Source organism: Bos mutus, chromosome 29 (assembly GCF_027580195.1).
Source record: "Bos mutus isolate GX-2022 chromosome 29, NWIPB_WYAK_1.1, whole genome shotgun sequence".
Taxonomy (NCBI): domain Eukaryota; kingdom Metazoa; phylum Chordata; class Mammalia; order Artiodactyla; family Bovidae; genus Bos; species Bos mutus.
In genome coordinates, this window is record NC_091645.1 from 6,933,571 (window position 1) to 6,951,288 (window position 17,718).

The following is a 17,718-nucleotide window of genomic DNA, read 5'->3' on the forward strand; positions in this document are numbered from 1 at the left end:
AATCCACCTGCAATGCAGGAGACCTGGGTTCAATCCCTGGGTTGGAAAGATCCCTTGGAGGAGAGCATGAAAGCCCAATCCAGTATTGCCTGGAGAATTCCATGGACAGTAGAGCCTGGCGGGACAGTGGAGTCCATGGGGTCGCAAAGAGTTGGACACGACTGAGTGGTTAAGCACAGCACAGGGAGAGATGAAGTTGAAAAAAAAATGAAAAATTTGAAAGCTTTGCATGCCATTCTGAAGAGGCTAGGCTTTATTATATGGCTTAAATAATTCATTTAAGTCCAATAAACAGGTAAATAACAGGGATATGGTGCAAAGAAAGTTTCTTTGGCTGGTGATAGATGGACTGAGGGCTAGGTAAGTTTCAAGGGATACTTAAGCAGTAGAGGTATGTTGGGAAGGAAAAATAATTTTTCTCCTATCTTTCTTAGTTCTTGGCTAAGACCCCCTGTAATAAAAGATGGATCAATAAGAGAAAAACAAATTTGTTACTGTGTATGTCTCATGTATATTTGAAAGATAGCCAGGGAAAAATGAATAACTCTGAGGTGGCTTAGAACTCTGACTTAAGTACTATCTTTGGCTAAAGACAAAAGAAGAAAGGTGTGTATCTTGTGGGAGGAGAGGTATGGGGCAACAAGTTGTAGAAGAGTTACCAGGAAAAGCATGATGATCAAGGTCATGTTTTTTTCACTGACTTAAGTTGGTGCCTTCTCCTTAGATAAAATTCTGTTTGATTTAGTTATCCTTCTCCTGGTAATGAGAGGAAGGCTCCCTTACAAATGGATATTTCCTTTACAAATGCAAATTTCCTACAAAAGAGTAATTTCTGCCCTGTGTTCAGAGCCTCTTCTGTGTCTGCTGTTTGTCAAAATAATCAACCCCCAAAATCCTTATGGCAAAGAAGCTTTTTTGGGATGGCATATTCTGCTACCATCAAGCTCTCAACCATGTTTTTCAGTTTCCAGTGTACATCTTACATATATTTCCTCATGGGTAATTGATTTTTTAATCCATATTTTAAAATCTATTGTTTTAATTTTTCAACTGCTTCTCACTAGCATATAAAAGTAAAATTAGTCTTTAAAAAATTATTGACTTGTCTTTGCAGCAAACTATTTTTGCATAATTGTACACTATGATTAAACATTTTTGAAGGTTCAAATTTGTACATTTTTATTATATATCTTTTCTCAAATGTATTTATTATATATGTTAGATTATTTGAAGAATTTCCAATTATATAATCAGTTCACCAAACAGGCTCAGTTGCATATATTCTCACAAGATATCTTCTCTCAGAGGTTTAATAATCTTAAACTCAATATAATAAAATATAAGCATCATGTATTCACTCCAGATCTGCTCCATCCACGGCCCATCCCCTTCTCATTTGGTAGCAACTCCATCCTTGCAGTGGCTCCAGCCAAAACTCTTAAGAGACAGCCTTGATGCCACTCTTCACATTCCACATCTAATAAGCAGATCCTGATAACTCTAGCTAAAATACGTCCAAACTATAATTCAACTTTTACAATTGACCTAGTGAAAGTGAAGTGAAGTCACTCAGTCGTGTCCAACTCTTTGTGACTCCATGGATTGTAGCCTACCAGGCTCCTCCATCCATGGGATTTTCCAGGCAAGAATACTGAAGTTGGTTGACATTTCCTTCTCCAGGGGATCTTCCCAACCCAGGGACGAAACCTGGATCTCTGGCATTGCAGGCAGATGCTTTACTGTCTGAGCCACCAGGGAAGCCCATAATTGACCTAGGCACAAGATAAAATATTTATATACAGGATAAAATATAAGATTTCTTAGCTTTGACAGTAAGAAGTCAATACATATAATTTGATAGTTGGCTCTCCATATCCACAGCTCCATGTCTGCAGATTCAATAAACTTTACATAGTTCATGTAGTACTATAATACATACTTAAGAAAATCTGTGTGTAGGTGAACCCACACAGTTCAAATCCATGCTGTTCAAAGGTCAATTGTATATGAACTTCAGAGTCTTTTCTAGCCCTAAGATTCCATGGTTTTACAGTTTTTCATATTACATAGTTAAGTAAAAATATATGGAGGTGATTCTCCATAATTCCACTAGATTGTGAGCTCTTAGAAGGCAGATACTTTTACTTCTTCACCTCTGCAAATCTAATCTGTAGAGTAGTGTTCTGTACATAGAATGTCTTTAAAAAATCTTTCTTAAGAAATTATTTTCTATCATTTATAATTTTTATACAGTTAATAGAACCAATAAATCACTCACTGTGCCTCTAATATTATCAAATTCTCTAAATACTGGCAGTATAGAGGAGACATATAATACCTGCCCTTATGATATGTAGCAGAGAAAATAGCATTTCTAGCAGCAAAAATAACAGAAAAACAAATATGCACACACACATATAGTATGAAATAGTGTCACATAATGATGTAGTAGAGTATGAGCTTTTTTTTTTTTTTCCAGAAAAACTTGGGTTCAAATCTATATGCTGCTACTGTAGCTACTGTTAGCATGGAAAGATTTCCTGGTTTTTGTGTGCTGCTTTTATAAAACTGGAGAAAACACTTTTTTTTTTTTCAGAAATATTATGAGGATTATATTACATAATATGTGCAAAGGGAGAGTATTATATGGAAAAGTAGCAACTGTGAGATTCTTAGACCAAAGTTAGAAGAGTCAAACTGGCTTTGCTTTTATCATTATATTTTTGCTTGTATTATTATTATGCTCAAATTTCCTCATTACATAAGATTGACCTGTGATAATAATCATTCAAATTGTCCCACATAATCTTGGGATCCATTCATGAGTTTGCTCTCTCCCTTCAGCCATTGAGATCTTACTGTCCTTCAAGTATTGTGTTATAGCATGTATTACATCCTTTAATCCCAACAACCAGTCTTGCCAAATAGTTATTATTTCCCTGATTTTACAGAAAATGAAATGATGCTTAAAAAGATTACATAATTTGCTCAAATTCATACCACTAGGAAAAAGTGGAAACAGTGACAGGTTCATTTTCCTGGGCTCCAAAATCACTGCAGATGGTGACTGTAGCCAAGAAATTAAAAGACACTAGCTTCTTGGAAGAAAAGCAATGACAAACATAGACAACGTACTGAAAAGCAGAGACATCACTTTGACAACAAATGTCCATATAGTAGAAGCTATGGTTTTTCCAATATTCATGTATGGGTGTGAAATTTGGACCGTAACGTATGCTAAGTGCTGAAGAATTGATGCTTTTGAATTGTGTTGGAGAAGACTCTTAAGAGTCCCCTAAACAGCAATGAGATCGCACCAGTCAATTGTAAAGGAAATAAACCCTGAATATTCATTTGAAGGACTGATGTTGAAGCAGAAACTCCAATACTTTAGCCACCTGATGTGAAGAATTTACTTAGTGGAAAAGACCCTAATGCTGGAAAAGATTGAGGGCAAGAGAAGTGGGAGACAGAGATGAGATGGATGTCATCATCGACTCAATGGACATGAGTTTGAGAAAACTCAGGGAGATAGTGAAGGACAGGGAAGCCTGGTGTGCTGCAGTTCATGGATTCGCTAAGAGTCAGACTCAACTTAGCAACTGAACAACAACAAAATACCACTAGAAAGAGCATAGTTTTAGCCCAGATTTTCAAACTAAATCTTGCTGTTAAACATCACTTTCTGTTACTTTTCAAATATTTTCTGTACATCACACTAGAGATAGAGTACTCTGTAGAGCATATGACAAATGCTAGTCAGTTTCTGGCAAATTAAATAACAAATTTCTGTTTGCGCCCCTGAAGAAAGAAGAAGGTAAGAGTGGCCAGGACAACAGTGAGTAACTAATGTCAATGAAAAACTTGCCTGCCATATCAGTCTACAAAGGATATTGCAGCTGTCAAGTCTTCGCATTACAGTGGCCCAATGATGAGCCTTGGGGGACCTCAGGATAGAAACAGGATGCCCACCAGCTGCTGCTGCTGCTGCTAAGTCGCTTCAGTCATGTCCGACTCTGTGTGACCCCATAGACGGCAGCCCGCCATCTAGCTGGCAGCAATTGCAGCCATACCTGAGGGTGAGCCTGAGGAGACTCAGGATAAAGCCCAGGGTGCTGGCCCCAGGTGGTTGAGGTGTATCAAAGGAGTGATTTCAGTGAGCCCAGACTCTTGAATCTTCCAGCATATAGAAAAGCACTAAATTCTTTAACTTGAGATACCTGGTTTTCTTTAACAGTGATCATTTGATGTTCCAACTGTCTGGTCTTTGTTGCAAAAACCCCTATATATCCTGGCTTCTCCTTTATTATTTCAAAGCAGTCCCTTAGCACTATGTGAGTGGCTGTGTTTCGGGCTTAAGTCCTTGATTATGCCCACCAAATAAAACATAATTCTCAGCTTTTAGGTTGTGCTTTTTTTTTTTTTACAGTTGACACTTATGACCAATAGGACCCACATGGGGTCTCATTGATAAGATGGCTCCTTATGTCGACCTTGCAAACAATAAATCACAGTGATCTATGAGACTGACTGAATTTCCCAAATGGCATCCTGTTACCTCACTGGCGCCTATCTTCTCAAAGCTGTGAGACCACCAGATTCCCATCCCTTCAGAGAATTTTTCATTGGTGGGGTATAAGAAGGACTCCCATCAGAAAGGGAGAACGCTGGTTCTCCTTAAGAGCCAGTCAACCTCTCTTTTTGCTCTGATAAATTTCCTTTTCTTGCCTGACTGCCCGGCTTGCTCTCTTTTTCTCTGCATTTGCCGTACAAAGACTCACAGCTTTTTCTTGATAGAGCACATAGGATAAGGTGGATGTTGGAGTCAGACATACTTTGGGGTTTGAATCTCAAAGTCACTCACTGACTACAAGAACTGGGAAAGTTGTTTAGCTTCTCAGAGTCTCATTTTTATGTAAAGGAAGATGGTAATTGTAAATCTGCTGGGTTTTTGTTTGCCTTAAAGGAGATAATGAATATGATTTGGTCACACTTAGCACACACAGGCACTCCTGGGAAGACAGTTCTATTTTCCCATTTCATGGGTTAGTTTTGAGCTAAGTATCTCATTCTCATTGTACAATAAGGCCCTTTCTTCAAGAGAGTTAAACTGGCTAAGGAAAACTGTTTTCTATTTCCTCTGCTCCAAAACTGGTTGACACATGTAATCTTTTATTCAACACATTCATTCAGTACAGTGATACACCAAACAACATGCTGGATATCAGTGTAAAAAGAAAAAAAAAAAAAAAAGAGCTTCAGCATCAGGATATCTATGAGAACCCTGGCTCTATAAGGTGGTGTAACCTTGGACAATCAGCTCATGTTTCTAAACCTCACTTTGTTTATGTAAAATGAACAAAATGCTGTCTTTTTTTTTTTTTTATTATAGGGCAGCTGTAAGGATTAGAAGAGATAATTAAAATTGCTTTACACCTAAGAAGGGGTTAGTTTAAGAGCTATTTCTCCTGACCTTGATACCCTTGGGTAGAATCAGACTGCTTGACTAGTTGCAAACCAAGTGGTGGTGTATTGGAAATGCTTAACAACAGGCTCTCTGGGGCAGGGGAGGGTCTCTGGTTGTAGCATCTGATGATGTCTGTGATATAAATTCTTTCAGGCAGCTCCAACCTACCACTGACAGCTGTTTCTCTTGCTCTGTCTTAATAGCATGCAAGTCCAGCGATTTCCTTTGTGATAAGGTATTCGCAAGTTCCAGAGATTAGGATGCAGACATCGCTGGGGGCCCACTTTCCTTTACCACACATGGCTACCATTTCTTTTGCTCTCTGTGCATTACTGTATCCTCTCAACAACACGATTAAAGAGAGATACTTACCCCTACTTTGAGGATGAGGGAAATGTGACTCAGAGAGATGAATTTGCCAGAAGTAACCTAGGCAGCAAGTGTCAAACTGAGGTCTGAACTGGCATCATTCAATTCCCAAGACCATTTATTTCTCATCTTCCTTTTGTTGTCTCCTCTATCAAGGATGCAGTAAATCAATTCCCTGGGTTAGTAGAGAATTTCCATGGCAACAGTTGGGTTGCTGTGGTGGTGGTAGAGGGGGATTTATTTTCAGAGTTGCATGGAGTCGTCTAGACTTAATCTGAAAATAGAAGTTGCTCTTGGTGGCATGTCCAGAGCAACCCCCCCCATCCACCCCGTGGAGAGTATTTCTAGATATTCTAGAAATACTAGGTTTAACAAGGTTTAACTAGTTTAAGCTAGGTTAATTTCACAAAGCTTTGCCCACCGTGGTCACACAGGATATTTATTTAAAATTAAAAAATAAGAAAAAATTAAATGAATCCTCTCCAAATAGCTGTGTTAGAACTCAAAGCTGTCTTACAGAGCAATAAAAATAGGGGAAAAAAGAGTAAATTCCACTTTAATTTCAGCCAGGTTTATTGTCATCTTTGGGAGAGAAGGAAAGCTCACAAAAGCCATGCCTCATAAAGCCATTTCCTGAAAAGTAATCCAAGTACGCCTTAAGAAAATATGTTAACTCAGTTTCCATGGGAATCATCCCTAATGTTGATATTCTATAGCTGACAGGAGAAAGACACAATGACAAAAACCAAAATGTGTAGCTATAGAGACTTCTTGTTCATTATCACATCCCATTTGATTTTTCCTTGAAATGTTAGACATCAGACCCTATTATATTTTGAATACAGGAACTGACCCATCAGTTTACATCCATATCATTTAGCATCATGGCAAACAGGAACGAAGTTCTCATACATGTTGGTAGAATGAAGGTGAATATTACATTATCCTGGTAAAGTGGTTCCCAAATGCAAGCAAGCCTCAGATTAGTAGTCCTAGAATTACCTAAGCTTGTTGTTCAGTTGTTCAGTCATGTCCAGCTCTGTGACCCCATGGACTGCAGCAGGCCAGGCTTCCCTGTCCATCACCAACTACGGAGCTTGCTCAAACTGAGGTCCATTGAGTCAGTGATACCATCCAACCATCTCATCTCTGTTGCCCCCTTCTCCTCCTGCACTTTTATCTTTCCCAGCATCAGAGTCTTTTCCAATAAGTCAACTCTTCCCATCAGGTGGCCAGTGTATTGGAATTTTAGCATCAGTCCTTCCAGTGAATATTCAGGACTGATTTCCTTTAGGATTGACTGGTTTGATCTTGCTGTCCAAGTCACTCTCAGGAATCCTCTCCAGAACCATAGTTTGAAAGCATCAGTTCTTTGGCACTCAGCCTTCCTTATGGTATAACTCTCACATCCATACATGACTACTGGAAAAACCATAGCTTTGACTATATGGATCTTTGTCAGAAAAGTGGTATCTCTGCTTCTTAATGTGCTGTCTAGGATTGTCGTAGCTTTTCTTCTAAATAAGCAAACATCTTTTAATTTCCTGGCTGCACTCACTGCCTGCAGTGATCTTGCAGCCATAGAAACACTAGTTGATATTTTATTATAAAATATTTTTAAATTTTATTTTTAAACTTTACATAATTGTATTAGTTTTGCCAAATATCAAAATGAATCTGCCACAGGTATACATGTGTTCCCCATCCTGAACCCTCCTCCCTCCTCCCTCCCCATACCATCCCTCTGGGTTGTCCCAGTGCACTAGCCCCAAGCATCCAGTATCGTGCATCGAACCAGGACTGGCATCTTGTTTCATACATGATATTTTACATGTTTCAATGCCATTCTCCCAAATCTTCCCACCCTCTTCCTCTCCCACAGAGTCCATAAGACCGTTCTATACATCAATGTCTCTTTTGCTGTCTCGTACAGAGGGTTATTGTTACCATCTTTCTAAATTCCATATATATGCGTTAGTATACTGTATTGGTGTTTTTCCTTCTGGCTTACTTCACTTTGTATAATAGGCTCCAGTTTCATCCACCTCATTAGAACTGATTCAAGTGTATTCTTTTTAATGGCTGAGTAATACTCCATTGTGTATATGTACCTCAGCTTTCTTATCCATTCATCTGCTGATGGACATCTAGGTTGCTTCCATGTCCTGGCTATTATAAACAGTGCTGCAATGAACATTGGGGTACACGTGTCTCTTTCCCTTCTGGTTTCCTCAGTGTGTATGCCCAGCAGTGGGATTTTAAGGAATCTCCACACTGTTCTCCATAGTGGCTGTACTAGTTTGCATTCCCACCAACAGTGTAAGAGGCTTCCCTTTTCTCCACACCCTCTCCAGCATTTATTATTTGTAGACTATTTGTAGACTTTTGGATCGCAGCCATTCTGACTGGTGTGAAATGGTACCTCATTGTGGTTTTGATTTGCATTTCTCTGATAATGAGTGATGTTGAGCATCTTTTCATGTGTTTGTTAGCCATCTGTATGTCTTCTTTGGAGAAATGTCTATTTAGTTCTTTGGCCCATTTTTTGATTGGGTCATTTATTTTTCTGGTATTGAGCTGTAGGAGTTGCTTGTATATTTTTGAGATTAGTTGTTTGTCCATTGCTTCATTTGCTATTATTTTCTCCCATTCTGAAGGCTGTCTTTTTACCTTGCTAATAGTTTCCTTTGATGTGCAGAGGCTTTTAAGGTTAATTAGGTCCCATTTGTTTATTTTTTGCTTTTATTTCCAATATTCTGGGAGGTGGGTCATAGAGGATCCTGCTGTGATGTATGTTGGAGAGTGTTTTGCCTATGTTCTCCTCTAGGAGTTTTATAGTTTCTCTGGTCTTACATTGAGATCTTTAATCCATTTTGAGTTTATTTTTGTGTATGGTGTTAGAAAGTGTTCTAGTTTCATTCTTTTTACAAGTGGTTGACCAGTTTTCCCAGCAGCACTTGTTAAAGACATTGTCTTTAATCCATTGTATATTTTTTGCCTCCTTTGTCAAAGATAAGGTGTCCATATGTGCGTGGATTTATCTCTGGGCTTTCTATTTTGTTCCATTGATCTATATTTCTGTCTTTGTGCCATTACCATACTGTCTTGATAACTGTGGCTTTGTAGTAGAGCCTGAAGTCAGGTAGGTTGATTCCTCCAGTTCCATTCTTCTTTCTCAAGATTGCTTTGGCTATTCGAGGTTTTTTTTTATTTCCATACAAATTGTGAAATTATTTGTTCTAGCTCTGTGAAGAATACCGTTGGTAGCTTGATAGGGATTGCATTGAATCTATAAATTGCTTTGGGTAATATACTCATTTTCACTATATTGATTCTTCCAATCCATGAACATGGTATATTTCTCCATCTATTAGTGTCCTCTTTGATTTCTTTCACCATGGTTTTATAGTTTTCTATATATAGGTCTTTAGTTTCTTTAGGTAGATATATTCCTAAGTATTTTATTCTTTCCGTTGCAATGGTGAATGGAATTGTTTCCTAATTTTCTCTTTCAGTTTTCTCATTGTTAGTGTATAGGAATGCAAGGGATTTCTGTGTGTTGATTTTATATCCTGCAACTTTACTATAGTCATTGATTAGTTCTAGTAATTTTCTGGTGGAGTCTTTAGGGTTTTCTATGTAGAGGATCATGTCATCTGCAAACAGTGAGAGTTTTACTTCTTCTTTTCCAATTTGGATTCCTTTTATTTCTTTTTCTGCTCCGATTGCTGTGGCCAAAACTTCCAAAACTATGTTGAATAGTAATGGTGAAAGTGGGCACCCTTGTCTTGTTCCTGACTTTAGAGGAAATGCTTTCAATTTTTCACCATTGAGGATAATGTTTGCTGTGGATTTGTCATATATAGCTTTTATTATGTTGAGGTATGTTCCTTCTATTCCTGCTTTCTGGAGAGTTTTTATCATAAATGGATATTGAATTTTGTCAAAGGCTTTCTCTGCATCTATTGAGATAATCATATGGTTTTTATTTTTCAATTTATTAATGTGGTGTATTACATTGATTGATTTGCGGATATTGAAGAATCCTTGCATCCCTGGGATAAAGCCCACTTGGTCATGGTGTGTGATCTTTTTAATGTGTTGTTGGATTCTGATAGCTAGAATTTTGTTAAGGATTTTTGCATCTATGTTCATCAGTGATATTGGCCTGTAGTTCTCTTTTTTTGTGGCATCTTTGTCAGGTTTTGGTATTAGGGTGATGGTGGCCTCATAGAATGAGTTTGGAAGTTTACCTTCCTCTGCAATTTTCTGGAAGAGTTTGAGCAGGATAGGTGTTAGCTCTTCTCTAAATTTTTGGTAGAATTCAGCTGTGAAGCCATCTGGACCTGGGCTTTTGTTTGCTGGAAGATTTTTGATTACAGTTTCAATTTCCGTGCTTGTGATGGGTCTGTTAAGATTTTCTATTTCTTCCTGGTCGAGTTTTGGAAAGTTGTACTTTTCTAAGAATTTGTCCATTTCTTCCACGTTGTCCATTTTATTGGCATATAATTGTTGATAGTAGTCGCATGATCCTTTGTATTTGTGTGTTGTCTGTTGTGATCTCTCCATTTTCGTTTCTAATTTTGTTGATTTGATTTTTCTCCCTTTGTTTCTTGATGAGTCTGGCTAATGGTTTGTCAATTTTATTTATCCTTTCAAAGAACCAGCTTTTGGTTTTGTTGATTTTTGCTATGGTCTCTTTGGTTTCTTTTGCATTTATTTCTGCTCTAATTTTTAAGATTTCTTTCCTTTTACTAACCCTGGGGTTCTTCCTTTCTTCTTTTTTCTAGTTGTTTTAGGTGTAGAGTTAGGTTATTTATTTGACTTTTTCTTGTTTCTTGAGGTGTGCCTGTGTTGCTATGAACTTTCCCCTTAGGACTGCTTTTACTGTGTCCCACAGGTTTTGGGTTGTTGTGTTTTCATTTTCATTCGTTTCTATGCAAATTTTGATTTCTTTTTTGATTTCTTCTGTGATTTGTTGGTTATTCAGCAGCGTGTTGGTCAGCCTCCATATGTTGGAATTTTTAATAGTTTTTCTCCTGTAATTGAGATCTAATCTCACTGCATTGTGGTCAGAAAAGATGCTTGGAATGATTTCTATTTTTTTGAATTTACCAAGGCTAGCTTTATGGCCCAGGATGATACATTATGTCTACATAAAATATGTCTGCAGCTCCTGAAAGTGTGCTCCACGGGGAAAATGACCCATCTTTCCTGTTCACCATTGTATTCCCAATGCCTTTTGTGGACCCTACTCATCAGTTACTAGTTGAATAGATGAATAAATGAAAGAGAGAGAGAGTGAGTGAGTGAATAATCTTGGGAATGAAGTGATTAAAAAGGAAATTCTGAGTTTCTTTACAAACACTAGCTTGAGAGGTCATTTATCGAGCATAAAATATAGAAAGAGTGGTGGTCATATAAAATATATACTTTCTGTTCTAGTCATATAGGATATATGCTTTCTGTTCCCACACCAAACAGGAAATCGCTCTTCTCGCCAAAGTGGAATTCCTCAACTTGAAGCAGTAGTCAATATCATCTAGTCTCAATGTGATAAAAATAAACTCCACAGTTTCAGTCTAACACAGTAAAACATAGCTGTTTTTTCCTGTCACTACTCCTTGAGTGGTTCTCCTATAAGCTGTGACTTGAGGAGCTCAACTCTTTCCATCTCGTGTCTCCACCATGGAGCTCTTTGAAATCTTTTGAACTCTTTCTTTTCAAGGCTTTAAAGTGGGAGTAGAGAGAACAGGGAAGGTATGTGTGGCATGCTATGGTTAGGACATGAAATAATACACATGACTTCTTCCGTATTCCGTTAGCATGGTCTGATCGAGCTGTAAGGGGCTGAAAAAATGTATCCTGTGTGCCAAGGAGGAAAATTATGGTTTAGTGAACACATAGCATGGTCTCTTGTATTTTTTCTACACTGAGTTTAAAAATAAGATGAGCCATACTATTTCTAGTCATAGCCAACAGGTATAGAAAACACAAATGGGAAAAAAGTAGTATATACAAATTCTTTAATAAAGACCCAGTATTAAGATGTCACTTAATTCATTCACTAGATATATATGAAGTTATTACTATATATCACTCTGTGTCTTATAGCCTACAGTTTAGAAAGAAAGATGAGTGTATTGATAAGAGTAGGCTGTGGGAAAATCATAATATTTTAAAATGATAAAAATTACTAAGATTTTGAACATTTGCTGAGTATCAGGAACTTGAAAGATATTATTGCATTTATTTTTCACAATGATAAGAGATAGACACTATTGTTGTTTTGTGGATGGGTAAATCAAGCCTCAGAGAAAATCAGAAGCTTACTCAAGGTCACAGAGTAATTAATATACTTCAAATAACTGAATAGGCAGTGATTAGTCTTGGTAATGGGCTTCCCAGGTGACTGAGTGGTAAAGAATCTGCATGCCAGGCAGGAGATGCAGGTTCAGTCCGTGAGTCAGGAAGATCCTGTGCAGAAGGAACTGGCAACCTACTCCAGTATTCTTGCCTGGGAAATCCCATGGACAGAGGAACCTGGTAGGCTACAGTCCATGGAGTCAGAAGAGTCTGACACGACTTAGTGACTTAACAACAACAGCAGCCTTGATAATGAAAGTTTCTAAAACAAGAATGAGACGGTTTTATCTCAGGTTATGTCACATAGAATGAAACTATGTAAAACTCCCAGAGGAAAACCCACTTGAGATGAGCACTGAGACTGTTCCATGAGCACACAGAGATTCTCACCAGCTCCTCTGTGAGAAAGAACCAGAGATGAGATCCACTGTGTGTCCCTTTGGTCTGCTGCATGGAGCACTGGAGATAAAGCCCGCAGACTTCCCATACTGGAGTGTGTGCCCTACTTCTTTTAAGCAAATATTTTTGTCTTTTTGTAGTCCCAACTTAATAAAAATCAACATCACTGCAAAACAGTGTATGTCCGTATCCCTTTACCTATCCATCTACCATGTGTCTAGTCTATCATTTACCTACTTATCTATCGATCATCTGTCTAATTAATATCTATCACCTTTATCAATCTGGTGGTGTTGTTTATTCACTAAGTTGTGTCCAACCCTTTTGTAACCCTGTGAACTTCTGAAGCCCACCAGGATCTTCTGTCCATGGGATTTCCCAGGCAAGAATACTGGAGTGAGTTGCCATTTCCTTCTCCAGGGGGTCTTTCTGATCATTTGTCTACTTATCTATCTATCATCTATCTTATCTGTCTAGTCGTTCCCTCATACCTATCTGTATAGTATTGTCATTTATTCACTAAGTCATGTCCAACTCTTTTGTGATCTCATGGACTGTAACCCACCAGGCTTCTCTGTCCATGGGATTTCCTAGGCAAGAATACTAGAGTGAGTTGCCATTTTCTTCTCCAGGGGATCTTTCTGACCCATGGGTCAAACCCATATCTCTTGCATTGGCAGTCAGGTTCTTTACCACTGAGCCACCTGGGAAGGTCATCTATCTTGTATATTATCTATCTATCATCTAGTCTATCATCTATTGACTTATCTATCCATCTATCTATCTATCTAATCCATTTTACCTACCTGTTGATCATGCAAAGATGGGCACAATAAAGGAAAGAAATGGTACGGACCTAACAGAAGCAGAAGATATTAAGAAGAGGTGGCAAGAATACACAGAAGAACTATACAAAAAAAGATCTTCAAGACCCAGATAACCACGATGGTGTGATCACTCACCCAGAGCCAGACAACCCGGAATGCGAAATCAAATGGACCTAGGAAGCATTACCATGAATTAAGCTAGTGGAGGTGATGGAATTCCAGTTGAGCTATTCCAAATCCTAAGAGATGTTGCTGTTAAAGTGTTGCACTCAGTATGCCAGCTAATCTGGAAAACTCAGCAGTGGCCACAGGACTGGAAAAGGTCAATTTTCATTCCAATCCCAAAGAAGGGAAATGCCAAAGAATGCTCATACTACCAAACAGTTATACTCATCTCACACACTAGCAAAGTAATGTTCAAAATTTTCCAAGCCAGGCTTAAACAGTATGTGAACCATGAGATTCCAGATGTTCAAGCTGGATTTAGCAAAGATAGAAGACCCAGAGATCAAATTGCCAACATCTGCTGGATCATCAAAAAAGCAAGGGAGTTCCAGAAAAACATCTGCTTTATTGACTATGCCAAAGCCTTTGACTGTGTGGATCACAAAAAACTGTGGCAAATTCTTCAAGGGATGAGAATACCAGACTACTTGCCTCTGAGAAGGCTGTATGCAGGTCAAGAAGCAACAGTTAGAAGTGGAAATGGAACAACAGACTGGTTCCAGATCAGGAAAGGAGGACGTCAAGGGTGTATATTGTCCCCCTGCTTATTTAACTTATATGCAGAGTACATCATGCGAAGTGCTGGGCTGGATGAAGCACAAGTTGGAATCAAGATTGTTGGGAGAAATAACAATAACCTCAGATATGCATATGATACCACCCTTATGGCAGAAAGCGAAGAAGAACTTAAGAGCCTCTTGAGGAAAGTGAAAGAGGAGAGTGGAAAAGTTGGCTTCAAATTCAACATTCAGAAAACGAAGATCATGGCATCTGGTCCCATCACTTCATGGCAAATAGGTAGGGAAACAGTGACAGACTTTATTTTTTGGGGCTCCAAAATCACTGCAGATGGTGACTGCAGCCATGAAATTAAAAGATGCTCCCTGGAAGAAAAGCTATGAGCAACCTAGACAGCATATTAAAAAGCAGCAACATTGCTTTGTCTAGTCAAAGCTCTGGTTTTTCCACTAGTCATGTATGGATTTGAGAGTTGGACTACAAAGAAAGCTGAGCACTAAAGAATTGATGCTTTTGAACTGTGACGTTGGAGAAGACTCTTGAGAGTCCCTTGGACTGCAAGGAGATCCAACCAGTCCATCCTAAAGGAAATCAGTTCTGAATATTCATTGGAAGGACTGATGTTGAAGCTGAAACTCCAATACTTTGGCCATCTGATGTGAAGAACTGACTCATTTGAAAAGACCCTGATGCTGGGAAAGATTGAGGGCAGGAGGAAATGGGATGACAGAAGATGAGATTGTTGGAAGGCATCACCGACTCGATGGACATGAGTTTGAGCAAGCTCTGGGAGATGATGAAGGACAGAGAAGCCTGGTGTGCTGCAGTCCATGGGATCTCACAGAGTTGGACACGACTGAGTGACTGAACAGAACTGAACCGACCTAGAGAAAGAAGTGAATTGTAGTGAAGTAGGTGCTTCCTTTCATATTTGTCTTTTGTTGAGACATGCTATGCATGGTGGCATTGTGGTTACATCTCCACATAAATAAAAAAATATTTGTGAGTACACACAGTCCCTTTCCAATTAAATGAGAAATTTTATGGTCAGCTTAAGTAATTTATTGTTTTACTGATTGATGTAGGCATTAGTAAACAACACAATTTATATTTATGATATTCTTAGTATGAACACCATTATCTTTCCATAGTCAAAAAACAAACCCAAAATAGATAGAGTTCTGCCAAGTTTTTTAATATGTCCTGCCTCCTCCCACCCCGGCCTAACTTCTTTGCCAGAATTTACATTCTTAGGCAATATAAATTTTCCCACCGCAGCAAAAGAAAGATTCAATAATTGTTCTGCAAAGTAAAGAAGCCAGCTAGGATAGGCTACTCGACTTGGATATTTTCCATTGCAGTAATATGGAAATAACAGATGTAATGAGAATGGTGTAATGAGGTAGGGGAACAATTTCATCCTTGAGCCAAAGTCACATTTTTCTCTCCACAGGATGGAGTAAAGAGGTGGATTGAGCAAGCAGCTCACCTGGTGAACCCACTGTTTTTGCAGATGTAAGTGGCTCACAGCTGGATTTCACTGCTGTGATTTGCTTACCTGTATGTGATATTACATGAAATAAAGGGGAGCTGAAACTGGGGAGTGGAAAATGCAATTTAGCACAGTCTCACTGTCAGCAATGGGAATTGTTTTTCGAAAACAGAAAGTATCCTTGATGAAAACGTTCTTTGACATACTCAGCATTGCCTTGGGATAAATTCTTCCAGAAACCATGGAACACTTCCTCTTCATTTTGCAGTTTTATAGCATTTTATTGTCTACTTTGTGAAATGTTGTGAAGCTCTTGCACTGCCCTCTGCTGTTTTGTGAGCTGAATAACTGGGGTCTTCACAAGCAAGATGCTGAGATCATTTAATTCAAACAAAGTACTTCTCTGAGCTCCTGTTAAGCACTAGGGATGCAAGTGAAACCTGCTCAGTCGTGTCCAGCTATTTGCGATCCCATAGACTGTAGCCTGCCAGGCTACTCCGTCTGTGGGATTTTCTAGGCAAGAGTACTGGAGTGGGTTACCATGTCCTTCTCCAGGGCATCTTCCCAGGGATGTAAGAACAATTTAAGAAAAAAAATTATAAAGAATAAAGCCCAGGTGTTAAAAGTCAGGCCAAATGCATCCTGATCCCAGCCCTGTTTCAAGCCAGCTAGGGGGTTGTGGGAATTTATTTAAATTTTCTCAGACTTAAGGCTTAGTTTTCTTATATACAAAATAAAATTGAACACTCAAGTGCAGCTTCTGAGGTGGGGCTAGTGGTAAGGAATCTGCTTGCCAATACAGGGAACATGGGTTTCATCCCTGGGTTGGGAAGATCCCCTAGAGTAGGAAATGGCAACCCACTCCAGTATTGTTGCCTGGAAAATCCCATGGATAGAGGAGCTGGCAGAGTCAGACATGACTGAGCAGCTGAACACCTAAGAAATAATGCATGCCGAGAGTCTGAAACAGAGCAGACACCACAGTGTAGAACTATTACAATAGAGATTAGTCATGTACTCAAGAGGGGATGGGAGAAATGAGGATCTGGAAGTTTAGGACTGTGGTAGCAGGTAGAGGGTGTGGGATGGCTCCTACAGTGAGCCAGAGAGTGAAATGGAGTGAGAGCCTCACCAAGGACATCTGCTGTGAGGATGTAACTGTTTTAGGAGGGCCATACTGCTAGCCAAGTGGAGCCCATTCAGCAAGGAAGTGGGGAGATACTGGAAGATGGATTGAGCTAGATACTTATGATTTGCTCATTTTTCTGTATGTGTATTTCTATGAAAGTATATTTTAAAATATACAAGATTTGTTGTAGATAATTTATGTTTTTCATGGGGAGACACTAATAAAGATTTAAAGTGTGTGTATGTATGTGTGTGTGTGTTTATACCACAAACTTAGGGATTGGGTTTGAAATCCTAGAACATATCACATATTTGGGGATTTGTTTTGTAGATGTCATCTTTTTTTTCACACGATGCCCGACATCTTACCTAAGCCGAGCTGGTGGCAGAAGGTGGGGAGGGCTTGTTGAGAATAGATCACAGTCTGCTTCTCTGGAATCTAGACATTTCAACAGCTTGTCCTGGAGGCAGTGAGAATACATAATGACATGCTTTGACAAACAGACTAACAACAAACTTGCATCATATTTGGGCCCTCAGGTGAAATCAACTAAACATAAAATGATTTTCTCAAAGTTGTTGGTTCAATTTTTACATATTATATATTAAAGCCAGTGTTTGGATCCAGATTAAAGTTTGGAACAAATGGGATTGTTTGTATGTAAAATATAGTTATGAAATCATTTTAACATTTTGAATACTGTAGTAAAACACAACAATGCTATGAGTGGTAAAAAACACACACACACACACAAATTGCATAAAATGTAGGATTGAATGATTGTATTGTGAATGAAAAACCAGTTTTTATTTGGTCTGAACAAAAAGCACAAACAGCAAGACAATGATTGTTATTCCATACACAAACACCAGACTGGGAGAAACCCCACACGGTTGAGGCTGTCACTCTCCTCTCCTTACTTTTC

The 17,718-nt window shown here is 38.7% G+C and overlaps 1 long non-coding RNA gene across 1 annotated transcript in view; it reads right to left on the reverse strand.

Moving 5' to 3' along the window:
• Nucleotides 1–1,272: 1,272 nt before the first annotated feature.
• Nucleotides 1,273–17,718, reverse strand: part of LOC138986264 (uncharacterized) — a 36,826-nt gene continuing 20,380 nt past the window's right edge. The window contains exons 2-3 of the long non-coding RNA XR_011463124.1: nucleotides 17,162–17,253; nucleotides 1,273–1,772 (exon numbers count right to left, since the gene is read on the reverse strand). This is a non-coding gene — a long non-coding RNA (uncharacterized lncRNA). The remainder of the gene's footprint in view (nucleotides 1,773–17,161; nucleotides 17,254–17,718) is intronic.